Source organism: Ascaphus truei, chromosome 1, assembly GCF_040206685.1.
Source record: "Ascaphus truei isolate aAscTru1 chromosome 1, aAscTru1.hap1, whole genome shotgun sequence".
NCBI lineage: Eukaryota > Metazoa > Chordata > Amphibia > Anura > Ascaphidae > Ascaphus > Ascaphus truei.
The window spans coordinates 275,406,638-275,429,360 of record NC_134483.1 but is presented as its reverse complement, the minus strand read 5'-3'; positions in this window follow the sequence as shown (position 1 = coordinate 275,429,360).

Below are 22,723 nucleotides of genomic sequence, written 5' to 3'. Positions count from 1 at the left end.
CAGGGAGAGGGCGACACAGGGAGAGGGCGACACAGGGAGAGGGCGACAGGGAGAGGGCGACAGAGAGAGGGTGAGGGTGAGGGTGACAGGGAGAGAGGGTGACATACTCACACAGACACAAACACTCAAATACACACACACACACACACACACACACACACACACACACACACACACACTCACACAAACACACACAAACTCACACACACAGACTCACTCACTCACTCACTCACACACACAAACAAACACACACACACGCACTCACACAAACACACACACTTACACAAACACTCACACACACACACAAACACTCACAGACACACTCACACACAAACACACACAAACACTCACAGACTCACTCACACACACAAACACACCCACCCACAAACACACACAAACTCACACACACAGACTCACTCACTCACTCACTCACTCACACACCCACACAAACAAACACACACCCACAAAAACAAACACACACACACACTCACACAAACACTCACACACACACACACACACACACACTCACAGACACTCACACTCACACACAAACACACAAACACTCAAAGACTCACTCACTCACACACACACACACACACACACACACATACACAAACACACACAAACTCACACACACACAGACTCACTCACTCACACACACCCACACAAACAAACATAATCACACACACACTCACACAAACACTCACACACACCCACACAAACACTCACACAAACACTCACACACACCCACACAAACACTCACAGACACACACACTCACAGACACTCACAGACACACACACTCAGACACACACACAGACACACCCACTCAGACACAACCTCAGACACACACTCACTGGGTGGGTGACTGGGTGGGTATTCATTGGAAGGGAGGGGGCCCACCTGTTCCTCCAGGGCCTGCTTGTCCTCCACATGCTGCTCCACATGCCAGGGGATCAGGCAGCCAGGTGGGGGGGGGGGTCGGGCAGGAGTTGCGGGGTGTCGGGCAGGAGTTGCGGGAGGATCGGGGGCCAGTGGGGGGATCGGGGGCCAGTGGGGGGACAGCTGTACAGGCGCACGGCCACACTAACCTCCCCGATGGGAAACGTGACCGGGGAACTTTGGAAGCCGCGTGTGCGCCCAGGCTGCAGCCAGGAGGGGTGTCGGGCAGCCGGGCAGACAGACGGGAGGTTGGGCAGCCATGCTGGGGGGGGTCGTGCAGCCATCTGGTGGGGTCGGGCAGCCAGGCAGGAGGTCTACATTAGTTGCAGGGGGGATTGGGGGCCAGCAGGGGGATCGGGGGCCAGCAGGGAACAGCCGCACTGCCACACACCTCCCCGATGGGAAACGTGGCTGAACGGGGAACTTTGCCAGAACCCCCCCTCCAGCGCGTACATGCGCACGCGCACCCCCCCTCTACCTCCCACCCAGGCTGCTTCCCTTTTTCCCCGCTCCTATTACCCTGCCCGCGCGGGTGCCAAAGGAGCTTGGGACGGAGGGGAAGCACCTACCTTGTCCTCCAGCCCTGGGCAGCAGCCACGGGACCCCCCCCCAGCCTACATCCCACCCGGGCAGCAAGCGGGGATCGGGTGCAGGGGTCGGGAGGGGCTGACCCAGAGCTGCCTGCCGGCCCTCTTCCTCGCGTCAGGCCAATCAGGGAGGGAAATTACTTATTTTTTTTTTAAAAATTGGCGCGAGCAGGGGAATTCATAGAGCCACAGCACGGCTCGCCAGTGGCCTAAATCCACTCGCCACGGGCGTGTGGTTATAATTATTTGTCGAACACTGTGTATATATATAGTTACAAGTCCAATCCTGAATACACAGAGTTAATGATGAATCCAAATGTAGGGAATCAGATGATGGCAAAAAGCAAAAGGGAGGCAGCTATATCTGGGAGAATCACTCCCCAAAGGAAATCTGCAAGAAAAAAAGAGAACAGCGCACAACCCTAGTGCATTACTAAAAATAAGAATTTATTATAAGGTTAAAAATGGTAATGCGCACTTACAAGAAAACAAGAGGTAAAAATCACATGAGGGTTTCTTTGCTTTTAGGAGGTACAATACCACTGCTGAGGCTTGAAATCATCTGGTAATCTGTTTGTAGGAAAAGTCAGTGTTTGTTGGTGTCAAATGACACTGTCTCCAATTTCCACACAGCTCCAATGTGCTCAGCTTTAATCCAGTCTCTGTGTTAAATCAATAGCTCTCTAACAGCTAATTACGACAGCACAAGCAAAGAGTCCCTCATCACACTACACAGCACCTCGTGGCAGCGTGGTCACGTGCGTGTGATGATGTCACCCGACGGCGTTTCGTCAGCTTCAGCTGACATTCTCAAGGGATTATATATATATATATATATATATATATATATATGTATATATATATATATACATATATATATATATATATATATATATATATATATATATATACACACAGTTAGGTCCGGAAATAATTGGACACTGATACAAGTTTTGTTATTTCGGCTGTGTACCAAAATAAATTCAAGCTACATTTAAATAATGAATATGGGCTTAAAGTGCAGTCTATCAGCTTTAATGTGAGGGTATTCACATCCAAATTGGAGGAATGGTTTAGGAATTACATCTCTTTAATATGTAGCCCCCTCTTTTTCAAGGGACCAAAAGTAATTGGACAATTGGCTCAAAAGCTGTTTCAGGGACAGGTGTGGGCTATTCCTTCATTATTTCATCATCAATTAAGCAGGTAAAAGGTCTGGAGTTGATTCCAGGTGTGGCATTTGCATTTGGAAGCTGTTGCTGTGAACCCACAACATGCAGTCAAAGGAGCACTCAATGCAAGTGAAACAGGGCATCCTTAGGCTACAAAAAAAAAAAAATCCATCAGAGAGATACTGTAGCAGGAACATTAGGAGTGGCCAAATCAACAGTTTGGTATATTCTGAGAAAAAAAGAACGCACTGGTGAGCTCTGCAACACAAAAAGGCCTGGATGGCCACGAAAGACAACAGTGGTGGATGATCGTAGGATCCTTTCCATGGTAATGAAAAACCCCTTCACAACATCCAGCCAAGTGAAAAACACTCTCCAGGAGGTAGGCATATCATTATCCAAGTCTACCATAAAGAGAAGACTTCACGAGAGCAAATACAGAGGGTTCACCACAAGGTGCAAACCATTCATAAGCCTCAAGAATAGAAAGGCCAGATTAGACTTTGCCAAACAATATCTAAAAAAAGCCAGCCCAGTTCTGGAACAGTATTCTTTGGACAGATGAAACTAAGATCAATCTGTACCAGAATGATGGGAAGAAAAAAGTATGGAGAAGGCTTGGAACGGCTCATGATCCGAAGCATACCACATCATCTGTAAAACACGGTGGAGGCAATGTGATGGCATGGGCATGAATGGCTTACAATGGCACTGAGTTACTATTGTTTATTGATGATGTGACAGAAGACAGAAGCAGCCAGATGAATTCTGAAGTGTATAGGGATATATTGTCTGCTCAGATTCAGTGAAGTTGATTGGACGGCGCTTCACTTTACAGATGGACAATGACCCAAAACATACTGCGAAAGCAACCCAGGAGTTTTTTTAAGGCAAAGAAGTAGAATATTCTGCAATGGCCGAGTCAATCACCTGATCTCAACCCGATCGAGCATGCATTTCACTTGCTGAAGACAAAACTTAAGGCAGAAAGACCCACGAACTAACAACAACTGAAGACAGCTGCAGTAAAAGCCTGGCAAAGCATCACAAAGGAGGAAACCCAGCATTTGGTGATGTCCATGCTTTCCAGACTTCAAGCAGTCAGTGCCTGCAAAGGATTCTCGACAAAGTATTAAAAATAAATATTTTATTTATGATTGTGTTAATTTGTCCAATTACATTTGAGCCCCTGAAATAAGGGAACTGTGTATGAAAATGGTTGCAATTCCTAAACGTTCCTTACGATATTTTTGTTCAACCCCTTGAATTAAAGCTGAAAGTCTGCACTTCAATTGTATCTCGGTTGTTTGATTTCAAATCCATTGTGGTGGCATACAGAGCCAAAATTATGAAAATTGTGTCAGTGTCCAATTATTTCCGGACCTAACTCTATGTATATATATACATACATACAGTACACACAAATAAAAGCATTTCATTGGCCACAGAATGGTATTGTCTATTCATTTTTGATTATTAAGCTCGGCTGATACGGTACAGATACCTCTTCATCAAAATATGGAAGATACCACATTGTACCGCACCCAAATGTATACTCTGTGGGCACTTTACAAATGTATATTTACACACACACACTCTTACATCACTTACATTCAGGGACCATTTAACACCTCAAGTCATAAAACGCATACTGCACAGGGGGGAGGGAAAGGCTTAATTCAAAGATCACATTCCAGTATGCACTGTTTTAAAGTAAAAACCCTTTTTTGGCTTCATTCATTGTAACACCGCCGGAAGAAGAGAGGATTCAATTTCAATCAATCCTTCAGTCACTGTAACACAGCAGCTACAATGCATTCTTATATTACTATGGTAACATTAACTATTGTTACAGTTTGCAGCTCAAACTGCTGGAAATATTGGTAATAAATTATCAGAAACAGGAAAGTGTTGCAAAGATCTTGGACTGCTGGGGAGGTATGCTAAACCTGCTATAGAAATCAAAGGATGCTTGTTGCAGGGTACATGCAACCACACACACGGGTTCTTTGGATAAGGTTTATTTATTTGAGCCTTAAAACATACAGTACACCAAAAACAAATAGCTTCTCGTCAGCAAACAAAAGAAAATAGCTTCTTCTTCAGCAGACAAAATAAAATAGCTTCTCTTTAGTATGCAGGAGACAGAAGGTTCATCACACATGTACTTTGCACCACAGACCTTACAGCAGTAATCTCTTCAGCACTTTCAGTCCTGTCTCCTCACCAGCTCTCCTGCATGTGTGTACAGCCTTGGGGTTTAACACCTTGATTATGCAGCTGGGGTCAGACTAATTAAGCAGCCCTTCTCAACTTAACCTCGTCACTGCTGCACTGCAAGCCTAAACATAGGTTTTCCAGGCATATGGCTGGTGACGTTCATTCCTCCCCTGTTAGTATGTGGCTGAAGCCCGATCCTCCACCCCTTCTCTAGAAAAGAAGTCAGCATTCGCATTTTCTTTTCCAGGCCTGTGCTGAATCTCAAATGAGAAGGGTTGGAGGGCCATATACCACCTGGTCAATCTAGCATTGGAGTCCTTCATGCTATTTAACCACTTTAATGGAGCATGGTCCATCACTAGAGTAAAATGGATTCCTGCCAGGTAATGCCTCAAAGCCTCGATTGCCCACTTTACTGCGAGGCACTCCTTCTCAATCACTGAGTAGTTTTTTTCCCTCGGGAACAATTTCCTACTCAGAAAAAGGATCGGATGTTCCACTCCCTCAAACTGTCGTGACAACACTGCCCCTAGCCCTATCTCTGATGCATCGGTTTGTACTACAAAAGGTCTGTTGAAGTCTGGGCTTCTAAGGATGGGACCCTCTGATAGACACCTTTTTATGTCCTCGAAGGCTCTCTGACACTCCCTTGACCATACACTTGTGTAGGGGCACATTTTTTTGTGAGGTCCGTTAATGGGGCTGCAACTTCCGAGTAGTTGGGGATGAACCGCCGGTAGTACCCTGCTAAACCCAGCAGAGAGCGTACCTGCGTTTTTGTTTGGGGGGTCAGAACTACCTTGTCGGCTAGTGGCCTTACTTTTCCACCTCCCACTGCATACCCTAAGTATTTGGTTTCCGCCTTACCTAAGGCACATGTCTTAGGGTTGGCTGTGAGCCCTGCCTCTCTTAGAGATTTGAGGACCGCTTTAAGCCTATTTAGATGGGCCCGCCAGTGTTTACTATAAATGACAATGTCATCTAGGTAGGCTGCGGCATAAGCCCTATGGGTCTCAGCACCTTATCCATGAGTCTTTGAAATGTGGCTGGGGTTCCATGCAGTCCAAATGGCATTGTCACAAACTGGTATAAACCCATGGGAGTGGCAAAGGCTGTTTTGCACTTGGACTTTTCCTCTAAGGGTATTTGCCAGTATCCTTTTGTTAAGTCCAGCGTGGATATATATTCCGCGTTACCAAGGGCGTCAATTAACTCTTCCACCCTTGGCATCGGATATGCGTCAAACTTGGATACCGCATTGACCTTTCGGAGGTCCACACAAAATCTTACCTTCCCATCGGGTTTAGGGACCATAACTAGTGGACTACACCACTCACTGCATGATTCCTCAATCACTCCTAAGTGTAACATTTCTTGTACCTCCTTCTCTACCAGGGCCCTACGACTCAGGCAACCTATAAGGACGGGAACGTACTTTTACCCCAGGTGCTGTCTCGATCACATGTGAAATTAAATTAGTTTGCCCTGGCAAATCAGAAAAAACATCATGGAATTGTGTAATTATTTCTAACAAGTCCCGTTTTTGTTCAGAGGACAACTGTCTACCCATTGGGATTTTATCGTCACCCACAATTTTCTCCCGTGGGGGCTGAGGACCCAAATCCATTTCCTCCTCGACCGGGTGGATGAATAGAGACCGCTGCATCTTCCAGGGTTTCAGCAAGTTAACATGGTAAATTTGTTTACCCTTCCTGGACCCTGGTTGAGCGATCTCGTAATCCACATCACTCGTGTGGCGGAGTACTTCGAATGGGCCCTGCCATTTGGCTAGGAGTTTTCTCTCACAACTGGGTAACAACAACATCACCTGGTCTCCCGGGTGAAACACTCTCATGCGAGCATTCTGATTGTAATGTCTCTCCTGGCTGTCCTGGGCTGATCTAAGATTCTCCCTAGCAAAATGGCGACCACATCTAGGCACTTCCTAGGGTCTAGTACATATTGCAGGGTATTCATAGAAGGGGACCGCTGTTCCTCCCAGGACTCCTTTAGGAGGTCTAGGATACCCCGGGGTTGGCGGCCATACAGCAGTTCAAATGGAGGGAATCCCGTGGAGGCCTGGGTAACTTCCCGCATGGCAAACCGCAGAAAAGGTGAGAAGTTCGTCCCAGGCTCTCTTCTCTGAATCTACAAATTTCCTCAGCATCCCTTTAGAGTTCGGTTAAATCTTTCCACCAATCCGTCAGTCTGTGGATGGTAGATCGATGTCCGAACCGACTTGACCTCTAGTAATTTTAAGACATCCTACATCAGTTTAGCCATGAAATTTGTACCTTGGTCTGTCAACATAACCTGGGGAAGTCCAACCCGTGAGAACAGCTCCAACAACTTGTTGGCTTCTTGCTTCGCCGTTGCTGTTCTCAGGGGGAAAGCCTCAGGATACCTTGTTGCATAGTGAACTATTACAAGAATAAACCTGTGTCCTTTCGCAGAAGGTTCTAGAGGTCCTACCAAGTCTACCCCAATCCTCTCAAAGGGAACTGTGTTACGCCGGTGCTGCCCGCAGACCAGACCCGTCCCCTGTGCTGAGGTGGGACGTAGGAATACACGCACCCGCAGCAAAGGGAGCGCGTCCGGAGTGTGGTGTTAGTGTTGCCAGGCCAGGTATAGTAAGGAAGACAATACTTGCCGGTACCGGTAGTAGAGGAGGAGTAGTTATTGCCGTTGCCAAGATCAGGGATTGGAGAGTTGTGGATGGTCGAAGGTGTAAGCCATGTTACAGGGATGCCAGAAGTCACGAAGTCCAAGTAGAGCCGAAGTCGAGAGCCAGAGGGGGTAGTCGTCCAATCCGCGTCAATACCTGAGGAGTCACTGAGAGAGTAGTCAAATGCTTCCATACAGAACTATGTCGAGCGACGAGTGATGGGAAGCACAGGCATAATGAAGCTGGGCAGGCCAATGGGAAAAGGGGGCAGGCCTGGAGGACTGCAAGGAGTCCTCCCTGATAGGAGGGAGGTGTTACAGCCCAGCTGAGTATAATCCTTGATTTGCATGGAACTGTGTGATGCTTGGGGGCGACGCCTCACTGCAGGAGCAGTGGTTAAAAGTGCTCTGTTAGGCGTGTGCTCTGTAAGCTGGGAATGCATGCACATAACGTCTGAGGCTGGCGTGCGTGTAGGTGTGCGTGCAGGAGGACGTGGGCGCGCCCGGCGCTGAGCAGAGGAATCGCCGAGGGGAGTGATCCCGCGACAGCGGCAGGGGCGAGGAGCCGTGGAGGCCGGTAAGGCAGGATTGTTTTGTGTGTCCAGGGGCTCCCTGCGGAGAGGGAGTGCTCTGTGTGGGAAGCGAGGAGAACGCCGATTCCTGACAGTACCCCCCTCTTCAGGAACGGCCTCAGGACGGTCCAAGAATGGTTTCTCTGGAAACTTTCTCCTGAAGGACTTAAGAAGGGCCGAGGCATGAATGTCCTTTGAAGGTACCCAGGATCTCCCTTCAGGGCCAAAGCCCTTCCACTGCACCAAGAACTGGAGCTGACCCCTGGATAGGCGAAAATCCAAAAGAGAGTGAACTTCGTATTCCTCGATATTTTGTACAGTAATGGGATCCGGTTTACGAGTCTGATCCTGAAAGAAGTGACTGGAGATAAATGGTTTTAAGAGGGACACATGAAAGACATTGGGAATCTTCATACTGGGTGGTAGTTGGAGCCGGAATGCCACAGGATTGATTTGTTCACAAATAGGGAAGGGTCCCAGTAACTTAGGTGCCAGTTTAGGAGATGGTACCTTGAGGTGGATATTCCTAGGGGAGAGCCATACCAAATCCCCTGGTTTGTAACTGGGCGCCGAACGACGACGACGATCGGCCTGTAATTTCGATCTGCGGGAGGAGTTGAGAAGGGTAGACTGAATCCTGGACCATGCGGTTTGGAGGGAAGAAATGCGTTCATCTACGGCTGGTACTCCAGAAGGAATGTTGGGGATGGGAAGACAGGGAGGGTGGAACCCATAATTTATAAAGAAGGGTGACTCCCGGGTGGACTCGTTTTTTGCAGAATTGACGGCATACTCTGCCCAAGAGAGGAGTTGAGCCCAATCATCCTGGAAATCGGATATAAAACATCTCAGGTACTTCTCCAGGGATTGATTGATTCTCTCCGTTTGTCCATTGGACTGAGGATGATAGGCGGAAGAGAAGGAAGAAGAGATGCCCAATCTCTTCGTGAAAGCTCTCCAAAATTTGGATACGAACTGAGAACCTCTGTCAGAAACAATGGACGAAGGGATTCCATGAATCCGGAAAATCTGCTCCGTAAAGATATCAGCAAGGGCGGGGGAGGTGGGTAATCCTTTAAGTGGAATGAAATTGGACATCTTCGAGAACCTGTCCACGACCACCAAGATAGTGTTCATTCCTCTGGACCTGGGCAACTCCACGATGAAGTCCATAGAAATGTGGGACCAGGGGCGTCAGGAACTGGAAGGGGTAACAGAAAACCCTGAGGCTTTTGACGGAGAGTCTTGCTTTGAGCGCACGTGGGGCATGCGCGGGTAAACTCCAGAATATCTTGAGACATCCTTGGCCACCAGAAATTCCAACGAATGAGATCAGTAGTCTTCTTAAAACCTGGATGACCTGCAGATTTAGAGGAGTGACCCCAAGACAGGACCTCTGGAACAAATTTGGATGGTACAAAGAGTTTGTTGTCGGGAACGACCAAGTCCTTGGGAATGCGTCTTTGGGAGTGCAAAATCTTGTCAAGATTCTTGAAAGTAGATGTGGCGAGAATCCTCTCATGTGGAAGGATAGTCTCCAACGATTCCTCTGGCCTCTCTTCAGAAGAATGTATACGGGAGAGTGCGTCTGCCTTTACGTTCTTGGTCCCGGGAATATAGGACAGGTGAAAATCGAATCGAGAAAAAAAAAGAGCCCAACGAGCCTGTCGTGGACCAAGGCGTCGAGCGTTCTCTATGTAAACAAGGTTCTTGTGGTCCGTGAGAATAGTAAACGGCTCTTTTGACCCCTCCAGCAGGTGTCTCCACTCTTGAAGAGCCATCTTCATGGCCAGAAGTTCCCTGTTACCCACGTCATAGTTCCTCTCGGCAAACGAGAATTTCTTGGAAAAATATGCACAGGGATGTAACTTATCTTGGGGCGTGGGTCTCTGGGAAAGAACGGCACCAGCGCCGCAATCAGAAGCGTCGATCTCCAGGACGAAGGGAAGTTCGATGTTGGGATGACGGAGAATAGGTGCGGATATAAAGGCTTCCTCGAGTGTCTCGAAGGCGGAGATGGCCTCGGATGACCAAGCAGAAGGATCAGCTCCTTTTTTGGTGAGCGCAGTGAGGGGTGCCACAATGGTGGAAAAACACCGTATAAACTTACGATAGTAATTAGCGAACCCTAAAAAACGTTGTATGGCCTTGAGAGAGTTGGGTCTTGGCCATTCAGTGACTGCTTGAAGTTTACCGGAGTCCATCATAAACCCCTCATCGGAAATGATATACCACAGGAACGGAGTAGAGGTCTGATGAAAGGTGCACTTCTCCAGTTTGGCGTACAAATGGTGTTCACGGAGACGGGAAAGGACGTAGGAGGTGTGGCGTATATGGTCCTGGAGATCTTTGGAAAAAATCAGGATATCATCCAAGTATACAATAAGAAAAATATTGAGTACCTTACGAAAGACGTCGTTGATGAAATCCTGGAAGACAGCGGGAGCATTACATAAGCCGAAAGGCATTACCAGATATTCGTAGTGTCCACTACGCGTGCTGAAGGCCGTCTTCCATTCATCCCCCTTCCTGATGCGCACCAGGTTATAGGCACCACGTAGATCCAACTTGGAAAAAATCTTGGCCCCCTGTAATTTATCGAACAGTTCGGTAATAAGGGGAAGGGGGTAACGATTTTTAATTGTGATGTGGTTTAAACCCCTGTAGTCGATGCAAGGCCTCAACGACCCGTCCTTTTTCTTGACGAAGAAAAACCCAGCCCCTGGTGGGGAATTGGAGTGATGAATAAAGCCTTTCTTGAGATTCTCCTGGATATATTCATCCATAGCGTGAGATTCTGGTAACGACAAGGGGTAGGTCTTGGACGTGGGTAGGGAGTAACCTGGAACTAGATCGATCGGACAATCGTAAGTCCTGTGTGGCGGCAAGAGGTCTGACTGTACCTTATTGAAAACGTCCCGGAATTGATGGTAAACGGAATGTAGAATAACTTCGGGAACAGAGGTATTGGCCAGCAGTTGATGAGTCTCGCCTGACCTCGGCCTCCAGGAAATGGGAGCAGAGGAAGTCCAGTCAATGAGAGGATTGTTAAGCTGCAGCCAAGGAAGACCAAGGGTGATGGGTATCCCAGGAGCGTGGATGGCATCGAGAACTAAGATCTCCTTGTGCAGATGTGAGGACAGAAGCAAGGGAGCTGTCTCTAAGGAGATGTGCGCTCGACATAATGTTACACCGGTGCTGCCCGCAGACCTGACCCGTCCCCTGTGCTGAGGTGGGACGTAGGGATACACGCGCCCGCAGCAAAGGGAGTGCATCCGGAGTGTGGTGTTCGTGTTGCCAGGCCAGGTATAGTATGGAAGACAATACTTACTTGTACCGGTAGTAGAGGAGGAGTGGTTATTGCCGTTGCCAAGATCAGGGATTGGAGATTTGCGGATGGTCGAAGGTATAAGCCGTGTTACAGGGATGCCAGAAGTCACGAAGTCCAAGTAGAGCCGAAGTCGAGAGCCAGAGGTGGTAGTCGTCCAATCCGCGTCAATACCTGAGGAGTCACTGAGAGAGTAGTCAAATGCTTCCATACAGAACTATGTCGAGCGATGAGTGATGGGAAGCACAGGCATAATGAAGCTGGGCAGGCCAATGGGAAAAGGGGGCAGGCCTGGAGGACTGCAAGGAGTCCTCCCTGATAGGAGGGAGGTGTTACAGCCCAGCTGAGTGTAATCCTTGATTTGCATGGAACTGTGTGATGCTTGGGGGCGACGCCTCACTGCAGGAGCAGTGGTTAAAAGTGCTCTGTTAGGAGTGTGCTCTGTAAGCTGGGAATGCATGCACATAACGTCTGAGGCTGGCGTGCGTGTAGGTTTGTGTGCAGGAGGACGTGGGCGCGCCCGGCGCTGAGCAGAGGAATCGCCGAGGGGAGTGATCCCGCGACGGCGGCAGGGGCGAGGAGCCGTGGAGGCCGGTAAGGCAGGATTGTTTTGTGTGTCCAGGGGCTCCCTGCGGAGAGGGAGTGCTCTGTGTGGGAAGCGAGGAGAACGCCGATTCCTGACAAACTGACACCAAGGGTAGAGGAACCAAAGGGGCTGGTTTTTGTCCCTTCGGACTAGTTAGCTGGCACTCCAGACATGCCACACATAACTTAGCAATATCACTATGCATCCCTGGCCAAAGAATCAGGACAAAATATGGTTCAATGTTTTATCCCTGCCCAGGTGACCACCCCAAGGGACAGTATGGGCTAGAGTGAACACAGATTTAACAAACGCCTTGGGAACCAATATCTTCCTGGTGACCTCCCCTGTTTGTGTCTGGCTACTCACTCTATACAGGATATCATTTGATAATTCAAAATGGGGGAATACTATCACCCCCTGAGCATTTAAAATCTGCTCATCAATTTTTACCACCTTGTCATACTGTCTAGCAAGGACTGGGTCTTCCCTTTGCCTCTGGCGAAAGTCAGGGAGGTATAGGTCTGGTAAATCAACAGGGCCCATATCCCCCTCCCTCTGGCCATCCCCAGTCATCACTTGTGCCCTCTGGCTACTAGAATGGTCACCTTGAGACCCAGATTTCTGCAACCAGTCCTGTTTGTCGGAGCGTCTTTGCTTCCGAGTCTTTGGAACCCGGTGTCGGCTGGGGAAAAGGTCTGCCGAGAAGGGGAACACTTTGCCAGGGTTCTCCTGAGCCACAGAATAAGGCTCCTCGTGAGAGACTGGGGCCATTAGGTCCGAAAAGAAAGGCCAGTCCCAGCCGAGCACAACGGGGGCAGGGAGCCAAGGTGCGACTCCTACTTCGAGGTAGGCCTCCTTACCCTTTACCTGTAGCTGAATTTTGGCATCGGATACCGTCTTACATCGCTGTGTATACATTCTATGCTCCATGGAGAGTCAAAAGAACACACGTTAGGTGGTAACAGTCCCTGGAAGACCAGAGTTTTCCCAGAGCCTGAATCTACAAGGGCCTGGACGGTTTTTCCTCCAACCTGGGCTGGAAGTAGCCAGGGCTTGTAGTTTTCTCCTGTGTAGGCTGAGGCGGCGGTCCTGCCGAATGAACAATCCATCCGTGGACAGTCCACATGCCGGTGGCCTTGTTCTCCGCTGGCGGAACATGCAGAGGGTTCCCTTGTAGGAAGGGGCCGTGGATAGCGCTCTGCTGGACCGGATACTGGTGATTAGGCATCTGGTGGGTCCTGTTGGCGACGTCCTCGGAAGCTCCTCTCATTTTGCGACGAGCCGACATCAGGAAGTAGATGAGGGTCTCGGTGGGGACCAGCATTTGGACTTCGCCCTTGCTGGAACGACTGCTCCTTCCGTTGGACTTGGCGGTAGCGCGTGGACGGAGCGTAGGTTCCCCGTTGATCCGACCTCCCTCTTTAGGCGTCCGCAAGTGCCGGTGGAGTCGGATCCGTCGGGTCCAGGACACTCGCCTGCTCCTCAGCCCCAAGGAAGTTCTCCACGAGTCGGACCGCCAAAGCTAGGGTTTCAGCAGCGTGACGTTTTACCCATGAGTGTGCGGAAGGGGGTATTATCTGAAGGAATTGTTCCAAAACCACCTGCTCAAGAATTGCCTCCTTAGTGCACTCCTCGAGTTGTATCCAGCGCTTACAAAAGTCCAATAACCGCTGAGCGAGGACCCGGGGTCTCATCTTAGCGGTGTACTTCATGTTCCAGAACTGCTGCCGGTAGGTCTCTGGGGTCAGACCTAAGCGATCCAGTAGGGCGGCTTTTACTTGTCGGTAGTCCATTGAACTGATCTGCAGGGAGGCCCTTATATGAGGCCTGGGCTTCTCCTATGAGGAGTGGGGCCAAAGCAGTGGCCCAGCAATCTGCAGCCCAGCCCTGAGCTTCGGCAACCCTTTCAAATGTCAGTAAAAAAGCCTCTGGATCCTCGTTCGGAGCCATTTTCCTCAGGAGTACCAGGGCTTTGTTTGCAAGTTCTGGACTGGCAGACCCCTGGAATTGGGTCAGCAGCTTGGCCATCCGCTCCTCCTGTGCTGCCTGCTGTTTGGTTAGGAGCTGGGTTTGCTGCTGCAATAGTCTTTCATCTCTCTCTGCTTGTAGCCGGGCCTGCTCCTGCATTAACTGTCCCTGCTGTCTGGTCTGCTCGCACAGAAACTCTTCTTGACACCATATGTTTCAGGGTACATGCAACCACACACGCAGGTTCTTTGGATAAGGCTTATTTATTTGAGCCTTAAAACATACAGCACACCAAAAACAAATAGCTTCTCATCAGCAAACAAAAGAAAATAGCTTCTCGTCAGCAAACAAAAGAAAATAGCTTCTTCTTCAGCAGACAAAATAAAATAGCTTCTCTTTAGTATGCAGGAGACAGACAGTTCATCACACATGTACTTTGCACCACAGACCTTACAGCAGTAATCTCTTCAGCACTTTCAGTCCTGTCTCCTCACCAGCTCTCCTGCATGTGTGTACAGCCTGGGGTTTTAACACCTTGATTATGCAGCTGGGGTCAGACTAATTAAGCAGCCCTTCTCAACTTAACCTTGTCACTGCTGCACTGCAAGCCTAAACATAAGTTTTCCAGGCATATGGCTGGTGACGTTCATTCACCCTGTCACAATGCTCAATATATTACAATACATTAAAAATGGCACTAAGAGTTGAATAAAAAATAAAAAGTATAGTAAGTATTACCTAATACTACACAATGGGTTTATTTTGTTTTTAAAAACATACGTACAGTAGGATATTCCATGGATTGCTCCTTTAAACTTTTGAATTACCTTAACATTTAGGGTCCAAGTTTCACATTCATACATGAGCACAGGTAGGATAAACTCACTTAACACTTTCCTCGTATGGCACAGTTTAAGGTTCCTCCTCCCAACTTTTTTCTCTTATAGATTTAATTCCAAAGGTTCACATCAATTCATACTTGCTGGCCAAGGCAAACATAGTTTTCGACTTTTAGTCTTTTACATTTATTTTGATCTTTGTTGAGTTGACACGTGTTGAAAATCACTGTGGTCTTGATGGAGTTCATATGGAGGTCCATCTTGTCACTTGCGTTGTCGTCTTGTGGCAAAAATAACAATGTTGTCAGCAAATCATAGGAGACTTAAGTATTCACCATTGATTTTGATTTCTTATTCTTCCCAATTTAATGTTGAACAATTCTTCAAGTGTTATTAGGAAAAGCTTTGGTGACATAGGGCCTCATGCAGTAAGCGTTGATAAGGGAATTATCGCCATTTTATAGCCAAAATTGGGTTTGAGATTCAGTAAGCGCCGATAAGTGCTTGATATCGCCATGTTTCGGAGCCGATTATTTTGTTATGGCCAGTCGGCTGCCGATAAGCCTGTTTTCGCCACTGATCGCCACTTTTTTAAATCGGCTGGATTCAACAAAAAAAAACAGCTTATCGGGCCTGATCGGCACTACGAAATTGAGATGTTATGGCCAATTTCTCCCGCCAACTAAAGTTGGCAGTTTGGAGGGGAGAACGATCGCTAAGGCTGCCGCAACGGCACTTAGAAAAAAAAAACTTCTGTACATCAATGGAGTCAATGGAGCGGGGACGTATAACAGTATAGTACTGTTTACGTTTCATTGCTCACAATACAAACGTCATTTGCATTACAGTGTGGGGGCATTCCCTGCATTGTGTCACAGCTGACGTGTATTATTTGCATAACATTATACTTTTACATGTTTGCAGCATTTGCGGGTCACATTACTCATCATGTGATGATGTGCCAAGGGAAAATACTATACTCAACTCTTAAAGGAGAACCTCACATCATATCACACATTTTAATGAACTGAGCGACAATTATTTACATGATGTTACACATGTCACACATGTCACACATACACAGTATATTCATCTTCCTTTACATTACACAATGCTAGTAATGTGTCACGCATCTTTAAACGTTCATGTACATCTGTATTCTCATGTTTACATATACTTTTGGGTCCTCCCTATTTTCATGACGTCACTTATTGGACGCTCAATCACATTGCATGTTTACATTGTAACCGTAGCATTACAAGCACTTCAACCTAACTTATACACACATGTACAGTAATTCAGCATTGGGACACCTTGTTAACTCATTCTATACCAACTATCCTCATTACACAAATGCATGCATATGCACACGACTATTCATTGTTGTCAACATGTCACAATAACATGCCTAATTACACATGTTACACAAAACTTTTCCCACGTCAATCTCAGCCTTTTTGCCTAATTACATGACTGACTGTTGCGTTCACAAGTGTTACATGCATTGCACATGCAACTATTTATTTGCAAGCAATGTTTCTACAAAGGTTCACGTCACATCATTGCCAAATATCATCATTCCCTGCAGAATACACACAACAAATACTTATAACAAGAACTGCACACAGCTTGCCACAGAAGTACTTTATTATGTTAATGTAACACCTTGCATTTTACTATGTCACCTGACATCATCACATACCTATTTAAAGGACGCCCATTACCTGATCATTCACAGCTACTCATTTCAAAATGTTGAGATTGTTTAGGAGACGGAGGAACATTCTTTTCTATGACATGCTTGATGATGAAGACAATCATATAGGGCAAGGGAGGGACACACCGAGGGACAGTGACAGGGACAGTCACGCGGATACGACAGAGACAGGGAGAGGGACAGGAGATCAGAGGAGAAGACAGAGGAAACAAGTTGTGCCTCGTCCGCGTCTGTACAGGGAGAGAACCCTGTAAGATGGGATGAGTGAGGAGGAGATTGTAAGTCGCTATCGTTTGAGTTCAGCAGCAATCTTAGCTCTTTATCAGGAGTAAGGGGAGATTTAGATTTTTTCACAGCCAGAGGTCGTGCAGTCCCTGGGCTTGTTAAAATGCTGTGCTCATTACATTATCTTGCTTCCGCGTCATACCAGACAACTGTGGGCATAGTGGGCGGGGTCTCGCAATCTACATTCTCGCGGGCCTTGACCCAGTTTCTCTATGCACTCAATAGACGCGCTAGGAATTATATTCATTTTCCTACAGAGGCGACAGAGTGGCTGGAAGTCAGGACTGGCTTTTATAATATAGCAGGGATACCATGTGTGCTGGGTGCAATCGATTGCACACATGTTGCTTTGATTGCACCTAGTCAGAGTGAGCATGTGTACCGCAATCGTAAGCACTACCATTCACTCAATGTACAGGTGGTATGTGATGCGACGATGAGGATAATGCATGTGGTACCCAAATTCCCTGGTTCCAGTCACGATTCCTCTATCCTGAGGAACTCTTCAGTCTTCCATGCGTTCGAAGAGGGACATTTTGAACATGGTTGGCTGCTGGGTGAGTACACATTTACATGTTCTAACTCAAAACACACTTTTATTTAGGAATGTTGGCATTGTACAATTTGATCACTAATGTCAGCTTATGTGTGCTCCATTCATTATAGGTGACTCAGGATACGGAATTAGGCCGTGGCTCTTGACTCCAGTGCTAAACCCTCAAACTGAAGCAGAGGAGAGGTACAATGCAGCCCATATATCTACAAGATCTGTTATAGAGAGGACATTTGGCCTACTCAAGACCAGATTTAGGTGTCTGGACAGAACTGGTGGGGCTCTTCTATACAAGCCTCAAAAAGTGTCTGATATTATCCTTGCCTGTTGCATTTTGCACAATGTTGCACTCAGGCACAATGTACAATCAGACCTAGCTGAGCCTTTGGTAGACGAGCATCCCACCCATGTAGCTGCTGAAAATGAACAAACAGCCAGTGGTGGCCAGACACGCCAGAATCTCATCAATTCATTTTTTTCTTGTAAGTAAAAACATATATGTTCCAAGTTATACTTTGATAGTTACATTATGTTATCTTAACAATAATGTTTTTTTATATACCCTTCTGGTAGGACACAGATGAATATGGTTGCACACCTTTCTTCTCTCTGCTGTGTGCACAAAGGGATGTGGCACCGGTATGTTATTGTTGCACAGGTTATATAATCCCTCTTCAATTTTACTTTAGTTGTGTGTATGTGAATACAACTGGGGTAACAAAGCACTAATATTTTAGCATTGTGTAGTTCCTTATGCTAACAAAATACACATATTATGCCCATACTCATTCATGCTTCTAGTATGCTTACATACAATGTTATTGGTGCAGTGTAACATGTACATCCATATGATGTGTACACCAGGCTGATTTACATTTTGAATGTCATGAAATATACATGGTGTTGCACATTTAACACCAAATACACACTTTGCTGTGTTGTTTACGGTACTGAAGATGGCATGTCAATGTTTGAAATTTATATATTGTTCCTTTGCATTATAGGTATATCTCCAGTATGACTGATCATGGTATGTATATTTGCTGACATCTCTCATAAGATGTGCCTACATCAATCTTCCTATAATTATTTGTAGTAAAAACCCAACATATTGGTTTAAACACAAATGTTACATATATGTACTTTCTGTATCATGTATATGCATTTAGCTACTCTTGAGCTTTCATGTGCATTGTATTAGAAAATGATTACTCCCATTTCAACACATTTTATGTATGTTTCCTTATAAATTCCATTAATGTAATATAGAGGTGTTTGGAGAAAAGGGGATAACTGTACTTATTTGTTTACTTACGGGAGATCATTCATCGCGGATGAAATTGACTGATCATAACACTCCATGCATGAATGCCTGTAATCACAACAATGCGTACTACATCTTATATTTAGCAATGTTGGTGTTTTGTAATGCTAGGAATTAATAGTCAACATTAATTTAAATTTGTGACATGTGTATGTATAAGTCACACGTGTGTGGATGTGTCCTACATGTACCAAGTGTTAAACTGTTAACAGAGAAGACAAATTTGTCGCTAATGTTACTGTCATTTAGCATTTATAATTTACCAATATGACAATGTTGGTAATATTTTTGGAATATAAATCACGTCACTTCATCATTATCATGATGTTAATTATCAAGTATTCTCACAATTGTAACGTCAATCACGTGCACATTAGCATAGACACACTTTGTAACACAACTGTTTGTGTCTGTATCAATTTGTGTAGGATCCATGTATAACACCGACAAATGATAACACCAGCTTTATTATGGTAGCTTATATCATCATATTGACTATACTATGTATTTTTAGAACGTTTAATAAACACAGTAAACTATAGTTAGTTAGGTTAATGAAATATACACAGAAACGTACTTCATTACATGATGTTGATGTCATAATCAGAACATCATGCATTGTAGGGGACCACAACATCTGGCCAATAACATTATTTGCTACAGTCCCAAACCATTTTATCAACATACCCATGTAACAAGAGATTTTTAACAAGAAATGGCTAGTTGGTTGTAAGTGTCCTTTACATTGGGAGAAGGAGTGGCTCAGTGAGTAAAGACACACACTGGCACTGAGATTTTGAAGCAGGGGAGTCTGGTTCAATTCCCGGTGTCGGCTCCTTGTGACCTTGGGCAAGTCACTTTATCTCCCTGTGCCTCAGGCGGCAAAAAATAAATTGTAAGTTCCACGGGCCAGGGACCTCAGCCTGAAAAATGTGTCTGTAAAGCGCTGTGTACAACTAGCAGCGCTATACATGAACATGCTCATATTATAATTATTATTATTATTATTATTGTTACATAGTTTCGACAGTCATACGTTCCATTACACAATAGAATTCACAAATGTGTTAGCAGAGTGGGAATGGTTGTTATATATAAAACACACCATGCCATAAAATGATAGTAGTCATTAAAGAACACTCAATAAAAATTCATGAGGCACTATTTTGCAACATCATTATGTTAATTAAGTGCTTATGCAATATAGGCATAAGGGTATCACATTTTTAATTGTTTGTTAATAAGCGCTGCAAGCAATATAAAATTAGTTCCATATGTAGTATAGTAGTCGGTGGCTCCTCCTCACAATCATCTCATATAAAGGTAGACTCTTCTGAAATCATACATTGATCCGATTGTATCTTCCCCGACATCTCTGAAATACAGCAAACACATGATGGTCAAATATGGCACCTTACTATATATGTATCCGTGACAACGCATTACACAGCTCTATATGATTGTGTACATACACACGTCACTCACTTATATGTTAGAACTACAAGTGTACATCAGTATGTAATGTTTCTTTAAATTTGTAGCAGGCATAACTATGTATATGATGTGAACGTTGCCTGTATACTGAAAAATGTGCGCGCACATCTTAGTGTGCGCACGCACTTCACGCTTGGCTGCACTAACTGTTAGCGCATGCGCAAAACAAAGCGTACGTTGTGCGTTCAATACATCTTGAAAATACCATTAAACATAAAATCTTTATTTCAAATACAATGAATACGAAACTACATTCGTTCTAAACGAGTACATCTGTATTCTTTTTAAACAGACGTGTTTGGACAGAAAGGACGGCCGATAACACAATGCGCAAATGCAATACGTGTGACGTCATGTTAAACCAGCGTGAAACGCACGCTAACTCTCCTCCCACTCAATTAACATTCGGCTAACGCCCACTTTACGGCTACAAACACTGAGCCGCACACATGACACACTGCAGTTACCGTTACTATAACAAAACATGACAGCCAATAGGCTTTGAGGCGCGCACGTCGCTTGGGGGCGGGACTTACATCCGTAATCCTTTTTAAGGACGCCTTGGGCCATGACAAGGGTCCCACGTCATACGTGGTGGACCCGCTTTTAAATGTTGCATGATAACAAAACAGGTATGTGTTAGAGTTATGTTAAAATGTTGCTAATATGGTTAAAGGGATAGGAAAGTACGTATATTTATTCCGTCAGCAATGTGTACTACTCTTTCAGGTTATACTATATTGTATTCGGCAACAATTTCTTTGTGATCGCTACATGTTATGCAGTCTGCAATGTTACGCTGTATCCACGCATTGAAAGGGAAAATGGTGGTTAAAAAAAAAAAAAAAAAAAAAAAACATTTAAACGCACAGTCAACGCATAACGGTTGTTATATTTACCATTCTTCTAGAATTAACTCTTCGTCTGGCTGCAACTGGTCGCTCCAGAAATGCAAGGCATTTTCATCCACGCTTGACCCACCCGCTGAATCCAGTATGACACACATCTCCTCCATGAAGCGCTCATAGGAATCGCCACTGCTTTCTTCAAACAATTGGTCGGGAGGTAGGTTCATTTCTTCTGGTTCCCATTCCAATGCATTTTCAGCTGAAAGGCTTGGTACATAATCATAGTACTTTTGTTGTTGTACAATGTGGGTTTCAGGAATGGAGGGTGCAGATATTGCAGCAGGTATCGATTCACACGGAACAGTAGTAGCGGATCCATTGCTATTGGCATTAGGAATAAATATGCCTTTCACAACAATATATGTGCCCTCTTTCAGGGTAAAATGCTTTTCCTTTGCAATCTTCCAGAAACCATAGGTGTGTTCTAGCTTATCCTGCACACGTTCAAAAAAGTCATTAGTTGATAAAGTGAATCTTATTGAGGAATTAAAATTCCGCGCATGCCTACGGTCTTGGTAATAAGGATATTTTGCTCGAATCAAATCATAGATTTGGCGTGTGCTTGCTTTTTGACCGCGACTGTTTAAAATTGCTTCTGAAACCATGTACTTATACCCTAAAAGGGGATTCATATTGTTAACGAATTCATCAGCCATGTCAGAGTAGCACAAAAGATGTGTGCAGTTCTGTCTTCTTTGCTCATCAAAATGATTCTGCTCAATGGCTAACAAAATCCTGTGTTTCGTTTTCAAGGTCAACAAAAGTAACTACTTTTACTCCTTATTTCAAACGCCAATTGGATGTGTCCTTTTAATTGGTTTAAGTGTTGTGGTTAGTGATAGGCGAATGTGGGAAAAACATGTATCATTATTTTATCTCGTTTGTGAAAACATTCCTACACTTATTTCAGTAACATTGAGTTTTCTAGAAAAATAACAAAGAGCACTGTGTGAAAATAGTGCTTAGACAGCCATATCAGTAAATACACACACCTGCAAAATGAAATGTTTTTTTCCCACATACTTTTCTGTGTGTATTTGAAAGTCTGGTTAACTACCTGTCTGCATGAGTTTAAATACGTGTGTATCTATATATATATATAAATATATCTCTCTCATAAAAATATATATATATATATATAAAGTGTATATTGTACTATATGTATAGTGTGTGTGTGTGTGTGTGTGTATATATGTATATGTATATATATATATATATATATATATATATATATATATATATATATATATAAAATGTATCTTTTTTTTTTTTATATTGCAGGAGTACACAACATATTGATGGCAGTAAGTAGGCCTTGTATGAAACCTATTTAAATGGTGATAAACATGAGTGAATTAAGTCATAAACATTTGTTTGCACCCAATAATGTTAGAGGCTCACACTTAGTATAGTTGTCAAACATTAGGCCTGTATTATTAAAATAGTGTGTTTTCACAAGGAAGCATGAAGTGTATGTTTTTTGTAAATACATCTATACCAGTTTAGATAGTACTATATATATACACACACACACACAGTGTGTGTCTGTGTGTGTGTGTGCATATA